Here is a 22866-nt window from a genome sequence, read left to right on the forward strand (position 1 = left end):
GAAATATCTCTGTGTCGTGGACAGGCACCAGCAACCGTATGTCACCACAAGGAAAATGTGGAATGGGGTGCTGAGGAAGACGGAACTATGGACAAAGATCCGCGTTGTCAGTCAGGATTTTCCATCTATTCATCCGTGCATAGTATTCACTTCTTTATCTCGTTATTTTTTTTTTAAATTAATCGCTATTTTACATTTGATGAAGCGTAGCTAAAAATTTTTTTACTGTGGACACAAAGGGCCCAAATACTCTTAAAGGGGGGTCACATACTGTTGAGCAGCATAGAGTCACGCAACCTTTTTAGGGTTCGGGGAGGCCACCAACTTTGGTGTGATGGGGGGGGGGGGGGGCTAAAATTCCCTGCCACAGGAATTTTACTGGTGATCACATCCACAGAATTTGATTAGGAAAAGAAAACGTTCGTGGTTTCAACTAGATTTTTCTCAGCGTGATAAGTTGTTTTCCTGCTTCACTTTTTTTTAAAATAATTTATTTTCCAAGATTAAATTCGCGATTTTGTCTCCCGATACATATCATCTTAATCTAATAACTTAAGGACTAGCGGGAAAGGAGACAACAATTTTGTATGATACCATTAATACATCACGACATTGATAAAATTTAGTTAGAGTCCATGTGTCTTACAAGGTAGAGTTGTCATATTTGCTATATATACCTAATTTACAATTATACTAATATGATATATTAAAGATGAATGAAAATATTATCATATTCATTGGCTCGATTTTACACAATCTATTTGATTCTACATATATATTTTCCTTATAGTCCCCCCTTTATAATATCAGTAATTAAGCAAAAAACCTATCTATTAGAGCTTACTCCTATATGTAGAAAACACATTAATATTTCTGATTTCGGTAGTGTAAAAAGATTTTCACGTTATCATCTAGTTATTATTGATCCGGAGAGAAAATTCGTTTGCAGTGTCAAAAAATCTCCGCTCCTATTTTATTTATTTATTTATTTATTTTTTTTTTTTGAGGGAGAACAAATCAATATCATTGTAATGACTTAATGACAAGATTTAATAACGAAACGGAACGAACGGAACGGAGCGTTTCGTCGCTTTTATATATACAATCTGTAGCAAAGGAGCGTACCCACGATTCACTTATTTTACCCTACTGATAAACGAAGATTCAACATTTCCCGCTCTGTTCAATTTGCCGTTAAATTTGAAATTTCCGCCATTTTTTATTGGTGGGAATTTCAAAGTTTGCCCCCTTCCTTAGAGTCCCTCTATACCCAGAGTTAAGACAGCTCGATTATCAGCTGACTGGCAGCCGCAGCCGGCCTTGGCTGGCCATGGAGGCCGAAACGAGTGCACCCAAACGAACGATATTGAGGGATAAGGATCAGGAATCCTGCGATGTCTGTCAAACAAAAACAACAACATCAACAAATTGATCAATTAAAAAGAAAATGAGATTGGTTTGTGAATAATTTCTTAATCTATTTTCATTTTGGACCGATGGAAATAACAATTTACTCTTGATGAACCACAATTAGGTAATATTTTCATTATTCATGTCCACATTCGAGGTACCGCCATCTTGGTGCACTCGTTTCGGCCTCCATGAGCGAGAACCAATCAGAATTGGATTTTTTTTTAGGCCACTTTCAGCCCAACCAAAAGTGAGTCGTCTTAACTCTGGGTATAAAAGGACTCTAGCCTTCCTAAGCTCCCTGATCTACTCTTATATATTTTAAAAAAAAAAAAACCTGGGTGCCATTTCCAAAATCTGATTACAGCGGGCTCATTTAGGGACAATCACCTGTCCATGATCGCAAATATCATGGCAATAGGCCCAGTAGATCGCGCAAACGAACTGTGACAAAAATGAAAATATACATGTTTAAATGGGAGAATTTGCAACTTTACCACGTAATATTAAAAAAACCTGGGTCATATTTTCAAAATTTGAATGTAGCGGGCTCATCTAGAGACAATTATCGATAACCGCAAAAATCATGAAAATCGGCCCAGTAGAACGCTGGAACTAGGCGTTACCAGATATGCAAATTTAGGAGGTCTCGGCGCTTATAGTATATATTGCTTCACCTAGTAACGTGAGTAATTGACCCTGACCATTTGGAAAATGCAGTCAATCAATTGTACAGGTGGGAATGTTTGACTGGTGCATTCAAGAAGCCGAGAAAGAATAGGGCCAGGCATCGTCTGGTGTTTGCGTAAAGTGAATGCTATTTGATTTTTACCGAAAATCCCTCACTGAAACTCCAACACTGACCTAGTTTTCAGCATTAATAGTTCATTCCCGAATCTTGTCATGCAAATAATGAAAAATCTGTTGCATACTTACGGCAACGAGAGAGGAATTTTTGAAAAATCAATAGCATTAGCACTTACTTACAGGTACAGATGCTGCTCTCCGCGTGACAATTTACATTAAAAATCGACGGTGTAAGTCGGCAATCACATAACTCGGTTTGCGACGTCGTAGACCTCCTGTCATACTTTATTTTTTAAACGGGAAACCTCTCGACGGCAATTCTTTAAAACTGCCGTGACCTTTCTTCGCACAGAGAAGAAAATTTTCCATAAAATTCAAGGAACGATGTCAATTTGTTTTCCTTCAAAAAAATAACATAGAGGCCGAGATTTTCAGACACCGCAAACGGGATATGTGATTGCGGGCTTACACCGCCGAAATGAGATATTAATAAAAAAACCGGCATCACAGTTTCTAAAATACACAAAGAAAGTTATTTACAATTTTCACCCGAATTTATCGGTTGTTTCAAGTGAGCGTATACATTCTGTGGCGTGTGAGGAGACTTAATCAATGTCACCTATTTAAACACTGCGAATCATTTTCCTCTAGACCACAAATGAAATACTGGGTTAGTCGAGAGAAACGATTTCTGAATTAACTAGCCGCTCATGAAGCTCCAGGATCTGATTCATTTCCCTATTTTTCTGGTAATTTTTTTTAAATTTCTTTCCTTCTTTATCGTTTTTTTAAACCGAAAATTTTGACATCAGCTGATTTTTGTCTTCACCGCTTATCAATTCGACAAGAATCCTCTGTATTTTAATTTTAAAAAAAGATTGGTATTTTTACCATTTCAATTTTCAGATTTGCCTTATTGGAATTCTTACTGCTGATGGAGCAGTAATGGAAAATGGACAGTCGTATGCAGGAAGAAAACTGGCCAGGAGGGTAGAGGCGGTAAGCTAAACTCTTAAAAATAACATCTCAGTGTTTTTATTTCGTAGAGACTGTTCGGGTTCTCCGCGAAAATCCAGCAGATCGTGTAAACTTATCTCCAACCCCAACACTAGGATTTAAGAACTAAACCGTAAGGCTTTATACTTTTCTGTCTTACACATAGTTAACACTGTGCCACCTACTGTCTGTGTGTATAGTATTTGTCTTTTCACTGTAAGAAAACACGTGTGCATGCTCAGCACTATTTATTAAATTCACAATGAAGAAGAAATAAGAAATAGCTCCTCTCGACAGTGTTTTATGTAATGTAGTAAGATCGCACACTGTTGATCAAAAAAAAATTGATTCAGTTCTTAAAATTCAAAAATATGGACTTCATGACGTGATTTTAAATTTGTTTTTATTAAGTAACTACCTAATTGTGAATGTTTTGATTAAGATTACATGCTGCACAAGCTTTGAAATTAAACTTCAAAGTATACCTTCCAAACTGAAGTAAGATACTTTTTCATGAGCAGCTTTCATCGCAGCTTCATGAGATGTCCCTCAAAATTCTTACGAGCATTAATTCTTACAAATGATGGGTCATACAAATAGGCGTTTACTAATTATATATAATTAATGTTTTAGAATTGCGGAAGAGGACCTGGATCACCGTCTTGCTTACCTCCCAAGAATAAACCAGGCAGAAGATGATAAGGTCGTCTTCCCATTTTTTGTAGCAAAATTTAGTCAAAGAAAATATAGAAGAAATAAATGAGTCGTTTTGTCAGTTTTTCACTTTTCACTAAGCAAAGGAAATCCTATCCTCTTATGAGTCAACCTTATTCTTGACATTGAATCTTATGGTGGAATTGAAATTCAGACTTCTTCCTCTAAGTTCAAACTTGATGTTACTTGGTGCATTTTTAATGAAGTTGGTCCACAGGAAAACTAAGCAACTAAGTTGGTCAGGATCATTTGCGATTTTGAGCAAAAAATAACTTAATGAGTAAGTGATACAGTTCTCATCTAATTCTGGCGGCTAATGTAAGTACTCCAAACGAGCCTGGAAAATGGCACCGATGTGAGAGCGCGGTTACGATTGTTACAATCCGTTAATGGACCGAGAGGGAAAATCGAGGGAGGGAGAGTGCCATGGCTTTGTGGTTTCCGAACTTCGTCTCAAAACCAGCTGCTGCATGGGAGTTGTGGAGAGCGTCGACACGACACCATAAACCTTCTTTCAAGGCGATTCAGCCCTTGAGAGAGCTCAGTGTCTCTTTAATACAGCCTCTGGTAAGACGAAGGCAGTGCACTAAGAAAGGGGAGACACCAATAATTGATCTGGAAAAGTGTCCTCTTCGTTCTGAGCTTATAAACGAAGGTACTAGTAAGGACATCTTGTACCTTCTCCTGTTCTGCTGTGATGAGGAAAAACGTCGTATGAATCTTCAAGTGTCGCCAAATTTCCTATGCTAAACACGAATTTCACGGTAAACTTATGAATATTTTCCTTCCAATTTTTCAGATAATTTTCCTCGCAATTTATTCCCATCCTGAAAATTTCTAGGAAAAACATGCATAACTTTTCTGAAAAATAAACATTTCATCGGAGGAAATTTGGCAACTCTCAAATGTTCATTCGACGTTCTTTCTTAGCATGGCAGTGTTCCTCTGGTGCTCTTGAAGATAATATATTTTGGAGATCCCGCACTTCCTGCCCAGGCAATTTAATAGGGAATGGCAAAAGATATCCATAAAATTCAACACTAAAAATAGTCTAATATGATGCTTGATCATGATCAGTGACTCATTTTGTATTTTGAAGACCTGCATGCTCAGGATTTACCTTTTTGGAGATGCTTAGGATTTCGCGAATTTTCCTGATACCGACTGCACTGCGTTTGGCGCACTGCGAGAAGTATTCATGCAGTCTTGTAGGCGCTAATATGGGCTTTACGCCGACCACACTGTTTAGCGCAACGCGTGAAGTATTCATCAAGTCTTGCAGGCGCTAATATACGTTTAACGCTGGTTGCACTGTGTTTGGCACGATTATACTTACTCGCGTTAGAATAATCGCGGCATCGAATAATAGAGCAATGTATGAACATTCAAACGGTGCCTCGTTTCTCCCGATTTAATATTTTTTCTGAGAAAAGTCCGGAAAGTTTTTCATACCCACGACCATCATTCAATATTTTTAAATCATTCATCATCAGAAGATAAGATATCGATGACTTGTCAACAAACTAACCTAAACTGGTGTTAACATAAAAATGCGTTTATTTTCCAACTGTTTCCTGTTTTGCCAAATATCTACCTTAAATTAATTTCATTTTAAATTCACGCATTCCCGTAGCAGATGTTACGGTTTCTATTCGCGCAATCCTTGTGCCTATTTTGCGCAATCCTCATAAATTTTCTTTGACCTTTCGCGCGATCCTGGATTACCGTTTACACCTATCTTTTGCGAGAATATATCCGTTTGCTAACTTATGCTTAGTTTAAAACATAAAAAAAAATACCCAAGTTTCTTTCCTAACCACATTGCAATGCAGTGCGAGGTGAGATGTCTTCGGTGAGTGCAAAGTTAGGAGTAAATATTAGAGAGAAGGACCGTAATTGAGGAGTTCTATGATGGCACAACTCATGAGTTGGCTCTTCAGCAGAGGAGTTGGCCATCTGAACAAGGCTTCAGGATAACTTTAGGAGTATACTCGGTGTATACGCTCAGCTTTCCAAGAAGGAAGGAAAGCCTTGTCAAAGCTCCGGTCCGCTCGTCGGCGGAAGTCGAGTCTCACGATCGGATTTCCACTTCCGGTCCAGAACCCACCTGACGTTTCCTGCGCCTGATTTTCCGGGCTTCCCCGATTGATAATGCCACGAGCGTGTCTCGAGGAGCCTTTTGACAAATTCCTCACGTAATGTTTGCATAGCACTTACATCATAACCAGCTCCTTCCCGCGATGATAAAAACAGGAAATGGTGATTTGTCACGGACACCGAGGCGGAGAAAATGGATCATAACTTGGGGAAACTTTCGTTTCAGGACGGAGAAAGGCTAGCGGACTCGACACTGACTGCTCCTCGCGGGAGGCGTTGCTGCTTCGCTCGTCTAATTGAACGAATTTTTTGAAAAAAAAAAAAAAAAAAAAAAAAACCTAAGCGGGATGGAAACCGCGTAGCACTTACGCCTTTTTTCAAATAGGCCGCTCGCTTGCCTCGCTTCAGAGCGAGTTTCGCAGTGGCGAGGCGTGAATAATCGATTATCGACATTTCCTCATTTGAAGCTATGGTGAGGAATCGATTATTGAGGTTTTGTTGCGAGCACCCTGTTTATCGATCCTTTGCCATAGGTTTAAATGGCAGATCGATCGATACATCGCAAAGCACGCCACGCTACTGGAGTTTCGGGGGACCTCGTAACACCTTAGGTCACCCTTTTTTTGCGAGATCGTCATGGTGCGGAGAGCGCCTAGAATTACAGACTTGAATCTGTGAAAAATCCCGAATTTTCACTGTGATGTTTCCAAATTTTTTATGATATAATCGAAATTTCTTTGAAAGTTTGTGAATATGTGTCCTTCAATTTCTCCAAAAATCTTTTTCGCAGTTTAATCCAATGAACCTAAAAATTTCAAGGGAACGTATTGATAAATTTCCTTATAAATAAGTATTTCATTGCGAGGAATTTGCAATATTTGAGGACTCCTGTGGTGTTATTCGAAAGAATGACGGAATTAAGTTGATTTTTTCGACTGAGCGACAACTCTGGGTGTAAGTAGAGAGTTGAGCCGTCAACTTTTCAGTTATAGAAAAAGTTTTACTATATTCAGAAGAAAAAAAATCGGATAAAACGACGACTCGCAAAAAAAGGCTTGTAGAAGACTCAACTTTTCCACTCTACTGTGCCTTTTCCCCCTTTTCTCTTTTTTTGCACATTTTTATTCTTTCATCGCTCCGAAACTTTCGGTCAGCACTAGTGACTGACAGAGTAACTTATTTTGCTTTTTTCACGGGTACTGGCTGATGTAGATGTCGCAGACAAGCATAAGGTGTTGTTCTACTTTGTCGTTGGTTAGGTGACCGTTTTTACTTGGAATTAAGGCAGTTTGTTCCAGGAATAAAAAGCGATTGGTATAAATCGATCGAAGCGTTTTTAGTTTGACTGAGATCCAAGGCCCTGAGATAAAAGTACAATCGAGACTCAACCGCAAAAAAAGTAATTAAATAGCCTTTATCAGAGGTGAGGTTTCTTTCATGAGATTGGTAACTACACACAGAGAAAACTGAACACAAAAGTTTTGTCAATACGGGCAGAAGTAGTCGTAATAATATTAACTTGAACATAGTTGACTCTCAAAAATTTTTAGGAATTTTCTTCGATCAAGAGCTTTCGGTTAACTCTGGGATTTCCTAGTCGTCTCTCCGCTAAATTCACCGCAAACTGTACCAAAATCAACACAAAATTTGGGTTGATTATAGTTTCACTTCCTATACACTAACCAAAAGTAATATGAGAACACGGATAATTTATCAGTGCAAAGCCTTGATTGGCAACGTTGCAATATTTATCTTCCGTTTTTTTATAAAACCAATGGACATCAGTAATCAAAACTTCAAGTAATTACAAATGCTTTTATCACAAAATTCTCAAGAGATCTCATGAAATATATTGTCGGTTGGTGACTTTACCAAATATGAAATCAATACTATCAGCTAGTTCCTCCAAATTTTCATTTTTGTGTATTCCCTACATCTAGCGATCAGCCGATGATTTTTTGTAATTTTTTGGCGTTGAGCTCTAAATGAGCTTGCTGTCTTCAATTTTTTTAATTACTAATCGAGAAATTTTACTCATCTCAAAGCACCCGTTGGTGTTGGGGCCCTGTTACAACCAGGGACAAGACTTCCGAGTGTATGCGTGCAAAATGTTATCTACATAGGTCTAAATATTCCGTTAGGTTTGATACTATTTCATTTCATGCAGGCACAATATTATCTTTTTAACAAAAAATTAAACACATTCGTTGATGAATTTGATCGATTTTGAGCGGGGCTTTTTGCTAGTAACCTATAAAGAACCAAGTCCGATTCGATAACATCCCAGAATTCTACGATCTCTTGATAATGTTGCAGTTGAAGACGCTTATGTTTCAGAAATATTGAAGTTTCTGAGTTATTCATATTTTTGGCTTCAAAAACGAAGGCTTAACGTCAGGTCTGAATAATATCGACAAAACTTCGTGTTTTTTTTTCCTTTTTTTGTCACTTAACATTGGATTTTATACTGGACCAACGGTGATAGGTGATTTGCTTTGAATATGCTGTCAGGAACGACGTTAAACGTAAAAATGTGTTGGATAATTTGGTTCCAGCATGAAATCCAAAGTGGAGAACTGAATAATTACCACCAATTTTGGTCATCAGACCGATATTGGTTCAGGCCTCTGCTTTTGGGCCAAAAAATATGACAATCGCCGGAACGCAAATATTTCTGAAAATTACATACTACTACTCGCAAAGCATGAATATGTTTACAATGTAGGATATCTAGAGGGGGTCCACTTGAAACCTTATCAAAACCCATCCATTTCTATGCGAGCCAAAGAATCATGTCCACGATACATCTTTGAGCCTCCCTTCGTATACGAATGCGCACATCTGCCGAAGCTCATGCTGATTTATATATTTATTAAAAGCATCATTCCTTGTTCACATCAAGTAACGTGCACTGAAGCTTACAGGTATGCCGTCAGTCCCGCAGTTTAAATAAATAATATCAAAGAGAAAACCTTAATACAAATTTTTTGAAGTATCAAAGGCATCGCCGATATCGCCATTCGACATACGAAAAAGTTAACCAATTTAATCTTCAGCGTTTAACTTTTGCCCCGGTAAAACACACGGATGACTGCTTCGCTAGCCCGATACCAGAATCGCCTCGGAACCCGCTTTCGAGCGGGGCGCTTAATATCGTCGTTCCTCTAACGTAAGGGCGTACCTCGATTTCCGCATGAGCTTCGAAGAGCGTACAGTTATACGGAGCACAGAGCTCACGTGGAAATTGAGATACGCCCTTACGTAAGAGGGACGAGGATACATGGAAGAAAAGTGAGGCAAAGACTCCCCTTACTCTGTGTCCCGTTGCTGGCTTTTTTTCGATAAGGATGGGAGGGGCAAAAGTTTGGTAGATAGTGTTACACTGATCAGACCCTATAAAACTTGCAGTATTTCATCATGGCTACGCTGTGCCAATGTTCTGCCGGGCTAACACAAATGCTAAAAGAATTACCGTCAAGAGTTGGCTGTCGTCTTAGGAGCAACGTAAAATTGTCGAAATTTTCCTTCCTAATGCAACCCCCCCCCCCCCCCGGATAGCGTACCCTCTAGTCCAAACAACCATACAGATACATTGTCTGAAAGCATACACAAAAGAAAGGATACCTTTGGTATGGAAAATACCCGGCATACATTATGACCTATGGCCTTACACAGGGACAACACAAAATTTTCGCCCATTTACAGCACTCAAAATTGATTTTCTTTGTTTTTCCTGTTATGGCATTCCTTTGAATCTGAAACGTCAATGGTGTCTGTAAACTATTAAAATTATGATCCAGTATTAAGACGGAATGTGACCCAAAAATCTCTTGACACGTCGACGGTGTAAGTTGACAATCACATAACTCGTTTGCGGTGTCTGAAAATATCCGCCTCCATGTTATTTTTTTAAAGGAGAACAAATTGGCATCATTCTTTGAAATTCACGCAGAATTTTATTCGCACAGAGAAGAAAAATCACGGCAGTTTTACAGAATTGCCGTTGAGTAGTTTTCTGTTTAAAAAATAAAGTACGACAGAAAGTCTGCGACGTCGCAAACCGAGTTATGTGATTGCCGACTTACACCGTCGACATGTCCACGGCTCCTTAGTCTTGCATTCAGTCGGCACACAATTCCGTTTGCTGGATTTGAAAATCGGGATTTCACATTCTGTCAAACGAAATCATTTGCACACTTCCTGTGCCGTGGGCATGTGTCAAGAGCGTTGTGCACGGGGCTCATAAGTTAAAGACGACGAATGGCCACTGGAGTGGCGGCCTCGTCACTGGCGCTTTATCATTCCCGTTTATTCTTATGACCCAAGCACTAACGAGCAAACCCCATCTTTTCCACCTGCACATAGTTCTGTTTGATAGAAATACGCCCAAATAGCGTTCTGCTCAACGCATGTCACTGTGCGCGCAGGACAAGCCAAAGCGCCTTCAATTTTTGCGTATGCAACGCAGACAACTCCGGAACACGAATAGTTGTATCCAGGCGCTACATGCTACATCCAACGTGCATTGTTATGCCTCCTGTTTCTATGAATCAGGTATTGTAGGTTAATGACCTGTTTTGCCATGAGTGTAAATATTGGTCAGTGGGTTATTGTATCAATATTACAGGTCAATGACCTTACCATCCTTGGTTTGAAGGATCGATAAGTCATTATGTCAGCTGAATTCAAGGGTCACTGGGAAGGTCCCCGATTTATAATTTTATTTGACTCAAGTAGGTCAGTGAGTCAAAGCAAGTACGACCGCCTTAAAAGAATGAAAGTGAAGGTAAATGACCTAGTTTTAAAAATTGGTCACTGTGTTACGGGCTGAACTAAAGGATAACGACCTGCCTTATGACTGTAAACAATTGGCCAGTAGGTTATTGCACCAAAATTGACCCCAGAGACATTTGAGGATCAATGACCTTTCAGTCTTTGGTTTGAAACGACTTATGACGGTAAGTGAGTCGCAATCGAAAAATATGGCAAACAATATTGCCGTGCTAAGGAAGAACGCCATATGAGCCTTCAAATTTTGCCAAGTTTCCTCAGGTAAAAACCGAATTTATTGGAAAAATTGCGAACGTCATTTTTCAAAATTTTCAGACAAGTTTGTACGCAATTTAATCTAAAATATCTGAAAATGTCTAAGAAAAATATGCATGAATCTTGTTAAAAATACATGTTTTATCAAGGAAAATGTGACAACACTCGAATGTTCATACGGCGTTCTTCCTTAGCACGGCAGAATAGACCTAACCATAACGGCAACCCACGAGAGGCCGTAAAAATCCATCATTTTCTCCCTTAGTCTATAAGAGGATATAAGATCGATCGATCGGTTCGGGGAGAGGCCTACTATTCCCTGCATAGATGAAGCAATCATTGTAATTTGATTTGTTGAGTAACACTGGCTTTTACGCCTTACATCTTTAGTAACGCAACGTAACGCCGACCTCTCTCCCTCTTAATGCATTGCGTAATACTGTCGTGCTAAGGAAGTACACCGTATGAGCCTTCAGACGTTGCCAAGTTCCCTCCGATTAACACCTAAATTACTGGAAGAATTGTGAACATTATTTTCCAAAATTTTCAGACGATTTTGTACGCAGTTTAATATAAAATATCTGAACAATTCAAGGAAAAATATGTGTAAATGTTGTCAAAAATGCATGTTTTATCAAGGAAAATTTGGCAACTCTCGAATATTCGTGCGGCGTTCTTCCTTAGCACGGCAGAATACTTATAACGCCTCTAACGTACCATAGCATCGCATTTCAGAATTATCCCCGCAATAATACGAGCATTGTAGAGAAAAAATACAAGTTCGTATCTAAAATAACTCGGTTTGTTCAACAAAAACTTCTCTGCCCGTCACTCGGCCAGAAGAGGATAAAAAATTCGCAAGTCTTCTTTGAGGTAGATAGGAAAAAATCAAAGAAGGAACCGCGTCTGATTATGCCGAGAGTGGCGGAGATAGTGAACTGGGAGCATTGCTCGTCTCCGTGAAATGGCCCGCAGGCGCATGGAGAGATGCTGCGGAAGAGGGTAGTACACGGAGGGAGGGCAGGGATGGGGATATTATTGTAGCGGAATCCACAAAAGAACTAGACGCAGAAATAAACGGATCAGGTGGCGGTAGCGTCGGCGTCGTTTTTACTCCAGATAGAGTCACATCCAAGCCGGATCGCATACAAAAATTCTACGAATATCCTCTCGAATATCCTCTCAAATATTCTCTAAATATCCGTAGAAATTCAGTTTTTAGGAGAATTCTTGCAATCTCAGCTAGAGATCCTTTGAAGGGAGTCGGACATTGCACACTGGCTTATGTTGCCTCCTCAATTTTTTTTTTTTTTTCGTACTAGGTGGTTTTAAAATTTCCAGGGAGGCATCCAGATCCGTAGAAACATTTGCAGTTTCCTTTTTCACCGAGTCTTCTACGGTTTTTTGCAATCGGTTATAATGCTATCGGAATTCGGAATATTTACAGCCTTACTCTCGCATAAAACAATCGCCGGTGACTTTGTTTAAAATTCTTAAAATGTGATTCTTTGTGAATGTATTGAGTAGAATCGTAAATGTTTTTGTAAAAAGTATGACCTCAAAATAATCAGAGTAAATTAAATCGGTTTGAAATGTTTGTGAGAGTGTAAGAAATCAAGCCGAAAAAATATTTGGAAAAGTCCTGGTAGACCTTGAGAAAGAGGAACTTTTAAGTAAGAAATTAGCTTTCGGGAGACGAAGGTCTAAAATAGTGAGATATTCTCATGGCAGTAACTCATCGAAATATGTCTTCCATCTAAAAAATTATCAAAAAAGTTTGTGTATAGCCTTGTTTTAATTCTACTACTGCTTAGAAATCACTTATGCAAAATCTAAAAACCGAGTATTTCGACTTTAAGATATCCATTGTTCCATTTTCGGTTTCATTTGGGTCGATTAAATATCTCACAAATATCCATTTACGATGATTTTTGGTTTAGCTTCACTGCTGACCTGTTTGAATAGCCTTGATTTGGTTTCAGGTGATAGTGAATTTTAAATCCTCCCTTGATCATCATTATTTACTGAAGAAAAGCTCCGGGCCGGGGACCAGTGATGAATATCTTCAGAGTAAAAATAATAGTTTGAGAGGCCATAACGTATTCTTGGCGCCTTTAGTAAGAGCATTGATCAACGTAGCAACCTTAAGATGCAACTATTCGAGCTCAGCGATGATCTGTGTTGCATACCCAAAAATTGAAGGCACTTGCTCCTCTCTTGCGCTCTGATCGATCTAACGAGCGCGGATGGTGCATTTCAAAGTTGTAAGATAAGCACCAGTTGTACATGTATGATGAGACCGCAAAGTAGCTCAGCTCGGCCGGTAACATTGCAGATTTTCTATCACGTATATTTTTGGAGGGTAACTAACCATCGTTATTTTTACAACATTTTGTAATACGCGGCCTCGGAGTTAGGTTGCCTTTGACATCAATAAAAACCTACAACTGGTTAAACCAACCTGAGAGTGGCGCCAATGTAAGAGACTCCCTCTCAACAATCGAATTCGACTGAAATGAATAACGAACCACCAAACAAGGTCTGAACTAGAAGGAAACTTCACATGTTTTCTCTTAAAAATCGTACGTATAAAACGATTTACATGACAGGAGGTTCGGAAATCAATACCTAAACGAGAAATCAACAAGTATTTTGAACACAAATCAACAAATAACGTAATTTGTACCTATGCCATATAACATAAGTGTAAACGTTAATATCTTGTTTCAGGGATTACATTGTACATTCAGACTTCCCATTCCGTGATTATTTCTCTTCTGAAATTTTGAAGACAAAATAAGTTGGGCAGTGCTTTAATTGGATTGCATTTTGCAAAAGGGAACCAAGATCATTCCAACTTACATTCTTTGCCGTTAAACCTCTGAAATCATGCAAAAATTAAATTTTCAAAGGTAATTTTCGTCTTGAATTCATAGTTCATTGGGAGTGAAGATAAAACTTGTTTAGACAATCAGTTTATGTTTGCAAGGTAACAGAAGGGGGGGGGGGGGGGGGGGGGGGGGGAGGGGGGGGGGGGGGGGGGGGGGAGGGGGGGGGGGGGGGGGGGGGGAGGGGGGGGGGGGAGGGGGGGGGGGGGGGGGGGGGAGGGGGGGGAGGGGGGGGGGGGGGGGGGGGGGAGGGGGGGGAGGGGGGAGGGGGGGGGGGGGGGGGGGGGGGGGGGGGGGGGGGAGGGGGGGGGGGGGGGGAGGGGAGGGGGGGGGGGGGGGAGGGGGGGGGGGGGGGGGGGGGGGGGGAGGGGGGGAGGGGGGGGGGGAGGGGGGGGGGGGGGGGGGGGGGGGGGGGGGGGGAGGGGGGGGGGAGGGGGGGGGGGGGGGGGGGGGGAGGGGGGGGGGGGGGGGGGGGAGGGGGGGGGGGGAGGGGGGGGGGGGGGGGGGGGGGGGAGGGGGGGGGGGGGGGGGAGGGGGGGGGGAGGGGGGGGGGGGGGGGGGGGGGGGGGGGAGGGGGGGGGGGGGGGAGGGGGGGGGGGGGGGGGGGGGGGAGGGGGGGGGGGGGGGGGGGGAGGGGGGGGGGGGGAGGGGGGGGGGGGGGGGGGGGGGGGGGGGGGAGGGGGGGGGGGGGAGGGGGGGGGGGGGGAGGGGGGGGGGGGGGGAGGGGGGGGGGGGGGGGGGGGGGGGGGGGGGGGGGGGGAGGGGGGGGGGGGAGGGGGGGGGGGGGGGGGAGGGGGGGGGGGGGGGGGGGGGGAGGGGGGGGGGGGGGGGGGGGGGGGGAGGGGGAGGGGGGGGGGGGGGGGGGGGGGAGGGGGGGGGGGGAGGGGGGGGGGGGGGGGGGGAGGGGGGGGGGGGGGGGGGGGGGGGGGGGGGAGGGGGGGGGGGGGGGGGAGGGGGGGGGGGGGGGGGAGGGGGGGGGGGGGGGGGGGGGGGGGGGGGGGGGGGGGAGGGGGGGGGGGGGGGGGGGGGGGGGGGGGGAGGGGGGGGGAGGGGGAGTTGCACAATCATAGCGACATTGGCAGGTTCTTGGTTCCTTTTTGCAAAATGCAATCCAATTTATACCTTGCCTAGGACCCCATCCAGTCATCCATCTCCAGGTGTAGGGTCCTCTCTACCGATCGACAGCCACAACATGCCGTTTTTGCCGCTCGAATCGGCAACCCTGCGACAGGAGCGTCGGCTCGCATTACGGTTTTAATATTTCTGGCGCGCGAAAGGAAATTGTATAATAGCGGGCGCTGAAAATAATTATCGTGAGAAAAAAAACGCCGGGGCCGGGCGGGGAGGAGAAACTTTTTTGCGGCGTCTTCCGATGCGCCGTGGCGCGCCGACGACGCAACCCGCAAGACGCCGCGGGCTCTGTTCAGCGTCTCCCGTAACAGATGAACACGAGGCACCTCCACCCCCCCCCCTTCTCGCCCGCCTCCGGGCCCGTGTCCGCAGCTCATAAAAATTCTGTCTCGTGTCTTATGCTCTTTCGGTGACGAGTCAAAGTCGCAGCGAAAAAGAGCGTCGCTCTGAGGGGAGGCCCGCGGGTGGGATGGACTGATTTGAGTGATTTTTTAATTCCTCTTCCACGTTTCCTCCGCGAGACTATCTTAAGCATCATTTGTAACCATTATAACCGGTAAAAACGTGAAGCCAAGACGAATAATAATTTGTTAGAATTGAAAAATGTTTTTTTTTTTTTTTTTCTTTTTTTCACAAGTTACGTGCAAGCATGAGACGTTCGTCCTCCTATTTCAAGTTTATGAATTTGAGACGTCACTAAACTGTCGTGCTAAGAAAAAATGCCGTATGGACCATCTATACCGCGATAAGGAAGAACGCCGTATGAACCTTTAAATGTTGCCAAGTCTCCTTCGATGCAAACCGACTTCACTGGGCAAATTGTGAAATTTTCCCCCCAAATTTTCAGACAATTTTGTACACAGTTTAATCTGAATACACCAAATATCTGGAAATTTCAAGGAAAAATATTTATGAATGTCCTCTAAAATGCATGTTTTACGGAGGGAAATTTGGCAACTCCTGAATGTTCATACGCCGTTTTCCTTAGTGTGGTAGATCAGGCGTTGCTAAATTTCCTTCGGCGAATCACTTCTCGTGAAAATTTGTGGATATTTTTTCAAAGATTTCGTTCGTAATCAGATCTAAGAAATCAGAAAATTTTAAGGAAAAATACGCATAACTTTCTTCAAATAATAATCATTTTCTGAGAGGAAATTAGGCAATATTGGAACGCTCATACGGCGTTCTTACTGAGCATGGCAGTAAAGCGCTAAAATTCCAAAGCCACGGTCATGCACGGTCCTGATAAAATTATCAGGATCACAATCTAGTAGCAAGCGAAACGCAGCTCTGCGCGGAAAAACTTTCCGACGACTCGAGCGAATTCCACGATCATTCGTGTGTCTTGACACAGTTTTCCCGAACAACAGGTCTGCTCCGAACAGTAGAACCCGACGCAAAACCAACGGACGCCCGCCGTACAACGATCACACCTGATGTTCCTCGGGGTTTGTTTTGAAGTCGGAGCTTTTCAGTCGTAGACGGCACGCAGCCGTATTTCCAGTGACAGAAACGAGTCAGTTAACTGGAAAGATAGTCTACCCGGCGAGCAGCGCACACTGGACCAAGTCAGTACGAGAGTTGAGACAAAATCTGGAAATTTTGAATCTTATATTTTCGAAAATATTCAAGAAAAAAGTTAAAAAGTGGTTTTATTGGTTTTTTTCGCGAAATGTCTTTTGAGAAACACCTATTGGAATTGAATTAGTGACGAAATAGACATCAAATTTTGAAATTTCCGCCGAATATTTCATGTGTCACTTGTTCTATTGGCGCGTTCCACTGTGCGAGGGTGCGCTGGATATGATAACGGAGTTACGGCGGGGGGCGCTTTTCCGTCTGATAAAACACCACCGCACCCCATCCGGTTAAGTCCAAAGTTAAGAAGGACCGATTCTAAGTCTTCCTCGTGTAAATAATCGAGTGAGAGGTCAGCCGAGTTCGCTTTTTTACCTTCGGAGTCGGTCTTGGGTTCCGCGCGCCAAGTTATGCATTATTTCACCGTGTCACTTGCCGTTCCTCGCTTCGCATATCTCTGTCCGACCGAATAGCTTCCGCTTCTACCCCTCGCTGCGAAAACGGAAAACTCCGCATTCTTAGTTCCGTGCCCTTGTTTTACTCGCAACGCAAGTTGGAGTCCTTATTCGAAAGGGTTACACCGAAAGTCAAACATAAACTGTGTCTGGGGTCTGCATGGTTTAAATGGAAAAATCATGGACGTCATTCAGCGATACAGCGATAGGGGGTTATGGATTCGATCCAAATGAATCGATCGGAAAATAAAAACGTGAATCGATATCGGAAAATGAAAACGTGAATCGATCGACACTGATACGATCAACAAATTATTGAAAAGCCGGTGTCGATTCGATCGACATGAATCGATCTAAAAACCAGGACGTCAACCGATCAACGTGATTCGATCGACAACCGTGAATCGATCGACCAACCTAATCGAATCACAACAATCGAATCTATACCCTCCATAGCATTCGTATCGGATAAAGTAGCCACTAAATCACTCTATTTCAGCGCGTTCTCGCGGATCAATTAAGGCGATTTATGCTTTAGTCTCTCTTAAAAAGCACCAAATTCACCTCAACTCCCAGCATCCTCGTATTGTGCACAGATTTGTTGAGTGCAAACTTTCACTGCCGTGCTAAGGAAAAACGCCGTATAAGCCATCAGGCATTGCCAAATTCCCTCCGGCAAATCGCTAAGTTGCAGGAAAATCGTTTAAATATATGTCTACCTATTTCTCAGATAATTTTGTTTGTAATTTGCTCTAAAATGTCTGAAAATTTCAAGGAAAAATATTCATAATTATCTTCAAAAATAAATATTTTAGCGAACGAAATTTGGCAACTCTCGAATGTTCATACGGCGTTCTTCCTTAGAACGGTAGTTCATGTTCTTCTTGTTTGTTCGTTGTCCATTAATTAACACCGCCTAGATCAATAGGACTTGCAACGGGGTTTACTCCCCGACGAGAATCCTGGTTGCCCAATTTCTGACATATTTTTTCAACTTTTTCCCGCATCAAGACTCAAGTTTCTCATCACTGTTCTATATTTGATCGGAGATCTCCTCTCAACCTCCCTAATATGCTATCTTGATAGTTTTTCTCTTTCCTGTAGATGTTATACACACTCAAGTAAACGATCAAGTTAGTTCCTAATAGACTGATTTAGTGGCTACGTCATTCGATATAATATCGAACCCTTGGTTCAATTGTAAACAAACACAGAGACAGAACCTTGTTTCTGATTCGCGCCCATTCGTTATATGGTGGTAAATGCTTCCAGGTGTTTCTTAAATCGAAAGTTCTCGTTTTAAGGAGTCTATAATTGATTTTTAATGATAAAATTTAGTTCATATTTTTTATATGTATATTTTCTTTAATCTTTTGCATTATTTTACTTATGTCCTTCCCCAGATATGATTGGACTGTGTATCCTGTAAATCTGATGAAAAATATTAAATCCATTGTACATATATAGTTTTTTTTTTAACAAATATTGAAGGCTAGATTGATGACTACGAGGGATCTTTCTAAAAAGGGGTCGAAACCCTTTAGTTTACGCCCAATATTTTAAGAGGTCGGGTTAATCAGGGGCCAGGTGCCAGGTATTATGTCATGATGCTAATTTTAAAATTCTACACGAGAAAAATTAAATTGCTGATTTAACAATTTTGTTGTTAAAAAAGTGACCGGCACGATTCAGCGTAGATTTTACAATAAAAATAATGTCATTTTAACGACTCACGTGGGTAAATTAGCTTTCCACTATTGTACAATGTACATTTGAAACATGTCAGACATATTTTTCAAAAATATATTTGTTTAATCAGCAATTCATTTTTCTCCGTGTAGAAGATTTCAGACACTACATAATTTTAACAAATAAAAACAAAAAAAGAAGATACGTTGTATCGATATGAATAATACAAGGAGTTCCTCCTAAGTCGAATTCTGTGACATTAATTGAATTGCTTGAGCACGAATTTTGAATTTGATAAAACTGGCCGTGCTAGCTTTGTTCTTGAACATGCAGATTTTTGCTTTGTGTTTCTACTCGCAGCGAAGACTCGAGCAGCGCTGAGGAGAGAAAATAAACCCGCTGGAAAATGTCCGAGGTTTTGTTTCCCGACTCCTATCACTTCGCACAATGGGCATAGACAAAATATATTTTAGAGACCCTGCACTAGGATTTAAAGCATATCATCAGGGTGGAGTGAGGCAAAAGTTACAACGCGATAGGTTTCGATTACTGACGCTAAATGAGGAATTGCTGAGCCAAAAATAATAAAAAAAATTGCCTACACAGATAAAAATATTTGTGTTCTTGTGTTACTTTTGGTTAATATAGGAAGAAAAACACAAACCAACATACATTTTGTGTTGGTTTTGGTTCCGTTTGTGGCGAATTTAGCGCAGAAAACAATAGAGGAACTGGGAAAATGCATGTCTCCGATTGCAACGTTGGTATTCGTACACACATCGTACACTTCCTCCTCAAAATTGTATGCAAAAATGTTACGTTCATAATCATTTTCTCCTAAATATTGAAGAGAATACATCTGACTAAGTGTTCCTGGTCGTATCGAACCTTAACTGAAGACCTATGTTAAAGAATAAATATTCTGAAAAACGGCCTATGTGAACGCATGCAGTGCAATTCAATTAACTTTCGAAAATTATGTTGAGACTGACTTAACCAAATACCTATTCACAGTTTGGGTCAACCAAACGTCACAATTTTACCCAATGTGCGGCGTCATAAATTAAAGCCCGGGCGGACTCCCAGGAACAGACCAGAGAATTATGGAAATTAAAACTACTCCAAACCATATTTGACGACTTCAGGAAGAAATAGTCGTAATTAAATTGAAGCTTCTGTCTTGACGCATCAATTCATTACGTTTAAATGAGATCTTAATTACCGTTTGAAATAATAAGCCACCGTCCCTGCTTCTGCATTTTTCCCTGTTTATTATTTCTGTTGCAAAAATCTCGCTGTGGACGAAGGAGGGAGTCAGTTGAAGTGGAAGACTCGGAGGGAAGACCAGACCAGAACAAGAGATTGAAAGCATGTTTGTGATCTGCGAATTCATATTACACTTTCTCAAACACGAGGAATAATAAAATAAAAAAAACAAAAAATAGGGGAGATTCTCCCTTCAATTTGAAAAAACGGTCACATTGTTTTAAGTAGACGACTTTAGTTGCTCGCAAAATTTTGTCCCCATCAATGAGGGTACCCTCTATCTTTAGAACCCATTGACTATCATTACTATTAGATAAGAGATCAGAAACAAGGACAATATTTTAAGAGACACTGTACTCGTACTGCTCAGATTTGCCTCATGCACTGGAAAAAAAAACAAAAAACAAAAAAAAAAAAAAAAAAAAAAAAAAACTAAGGTAGATTCTACCACTTTCAGACACAGTGATACGAGTATGGTCACAAACACCAGACTCTATGGTAGCATTTACCATATTCTGGTAAGTATCACTAGAGGTCCGGTGAAATCTACCGGACTACCGTCATTCTAGTTATTTTCACTAAATAGTATCACTATGTAAAAAATCTAGTAGACTCATAGTGGTTTTTAGCATACGTTTTTTTTTCAGTGTAAGTACTGATGACCGAAGAGTTGATTATTCGGTTTAGTAATCCTAACATAATTCGCAAAAATTTGGATTATCATACGCCGTTTGCGACAGTCAGTGCATGAAAATCAGTGCGCCTCCAATTGATCGAATATGCAACCCGGACATCCGTCAGAACACGAATAGTTGCATTAAAACGTTGCTACGATTGTTATATGCAGGTTGCGACTGTGCTATGAGCGTAAAGAAAGTCAGCGCCCCTTCAATTTTTTGAATATGCAACGCGAATATCCGTAAAGTACAAGAGATTGATTCAAAGGATTGTTACGATTATTAAATGCATGTTTCGACTATAAGCGCAAGGCAAGTCGGAGCACTTTTAAGTTTTATTACTGTTTTACATATTTGTTTTAATTACACTTAATGGAACATTTTATTGCTGAATTCAGCGTTCAGTCGTGATTAGGCTGATTTTATTTAATTTAATGCTCAACGAGTTTCTCAGTCATCGTCGAAAAATAGCGCTGAACTTCTTATTTTAATTTCGACCTTACCCAATTTCATTACTAACATCGGTCTCTAAAATATATTGTCCCTAATCATATACGTATAGAACACCACTGATATAGTAATTTTAACCACAGTTTTTAGCATGAAAATGCATTTTGCGAGGGCCGAGCGAGCCAAACTAAGAGCTCTCGCGGCGCCCTCTAGCTACACGAGTTTCCCCGGTAGCCTCATCAACCTGACATGGCATCGCAATCAATGACGCGCGTTCGCTAATTGTTTGGACAGCGCAGAGTCACCGGGAAAAAATGAGAAATAAAAAAAATAATCTCTCCTTGTTTACTCTATTTTAACCGAGACCCGAGTGAAAAGGAAAAAAAAGGGACTCGCGAAATGACTTCTTTTGTTCGAGCCCCGCCTCCTTCGATCCCGTGAGACTTATTTGTATGACTCTCGACCTCCCTCAAAAAGCCGTCCCTTCCCACTCATCTCCTGTGTCGATCCATAAAACGCATCGTCGCTTGCGGGCATTCTCGCGGATACATTTTTAATAATATTTGTTTTCCCAGCTCCCGGAGAGAGGGTCCCTTCCGGATGCGTGCGACGAGGATGCATTTTTGCGTTTCGCCATAAAAAAATATCCCGAGAGTTATGTGCGTCGTCTCTCATAAAACTTCAGTCTGGATGGGAGACGTCCATGACGCCAAAAATCTCTCGGTCCTTCGCTTTATATCAACTTATTTTCTTGGAGAACTTGGGCCCTGGATAAATAATTGAGTTCTCCCACAAGTACCCATCTCGAAATTTTAAGTTAGAGGAAGATGCATTTTGAAAATTCGAGAACTTGCTACGTAGAGAGTTTTTCACAACCTCAGTCGAGTACATGAGCCGCGTTCAGGAGAAAGAAACCAAGTCATATCACTCATTGCGTCATTTCATCGATCAAATAATTTTTTTACAAAACAATGGTCGGACATATTATTTTGAAAGTTTTAGGGAATTTGCTTCACGTCACAGAGAAAATCCCTGACATTTTCAAAGAAATCTACATTATTCCTCTTCCGTAACAAAAAAAAAAATCTTCCGATTTTTGGGAATGGTTGTAGTGGCTTGACTCTTGTCTACTTAACACGGTACACATATGTATAGTAAAAGCTATCCTCCAACCTCCCAAATATTTATTTTTTTCTCGTACAAAGAGTATGTTTTCAGGATCTACTGGATCAATTATTTATGTGATTCTTTAATCGGGCTATGCTCTCTTGAAGATAAGCCCGTTCTCTTCAAATTTTTAAAAAATAACAGAGAAGCGTTCTCTGGGCGTTAGATAGCGTAGCGACCAGAGAGCTTGCCCCATAATTTTTAATTACTGAAATGCCTGTAAGTTGTTATAGTTTGTCGCAGATGAAAGTATCAAATGAGGTTTTTGAAAAACATAGAACTATTATTCAAGAATCATTATTATAAGAACCAACTCCGGGAGCCACCGAATGCTTCGGTTTTGCTAGCTCTTCGTATAGCCAGACCTTTAGGTACTTATTCCTCCAAAAACTACCTGATATAAACTACAAAAACCCTCAAAAACATTTTTCGGGCAAAAAATCCGGTCGAGGAAATTGACGTGTCACTTCCTTTTAATCAAGTATAAGATAGGCA

This window comes from Bemisia tabaci, chromosome 4, assembly GCF_918797505.1.
Source record: "Bemisia tabaci chromosome 4, PGI_BMITA_v3".
NCBI classification, from domain to species: Eukaryota; Metazoa; Arthropoda; class Insecta; order Hemiptera; family Aleyrodidae; genus Bemisia; species Bemisia tabaci.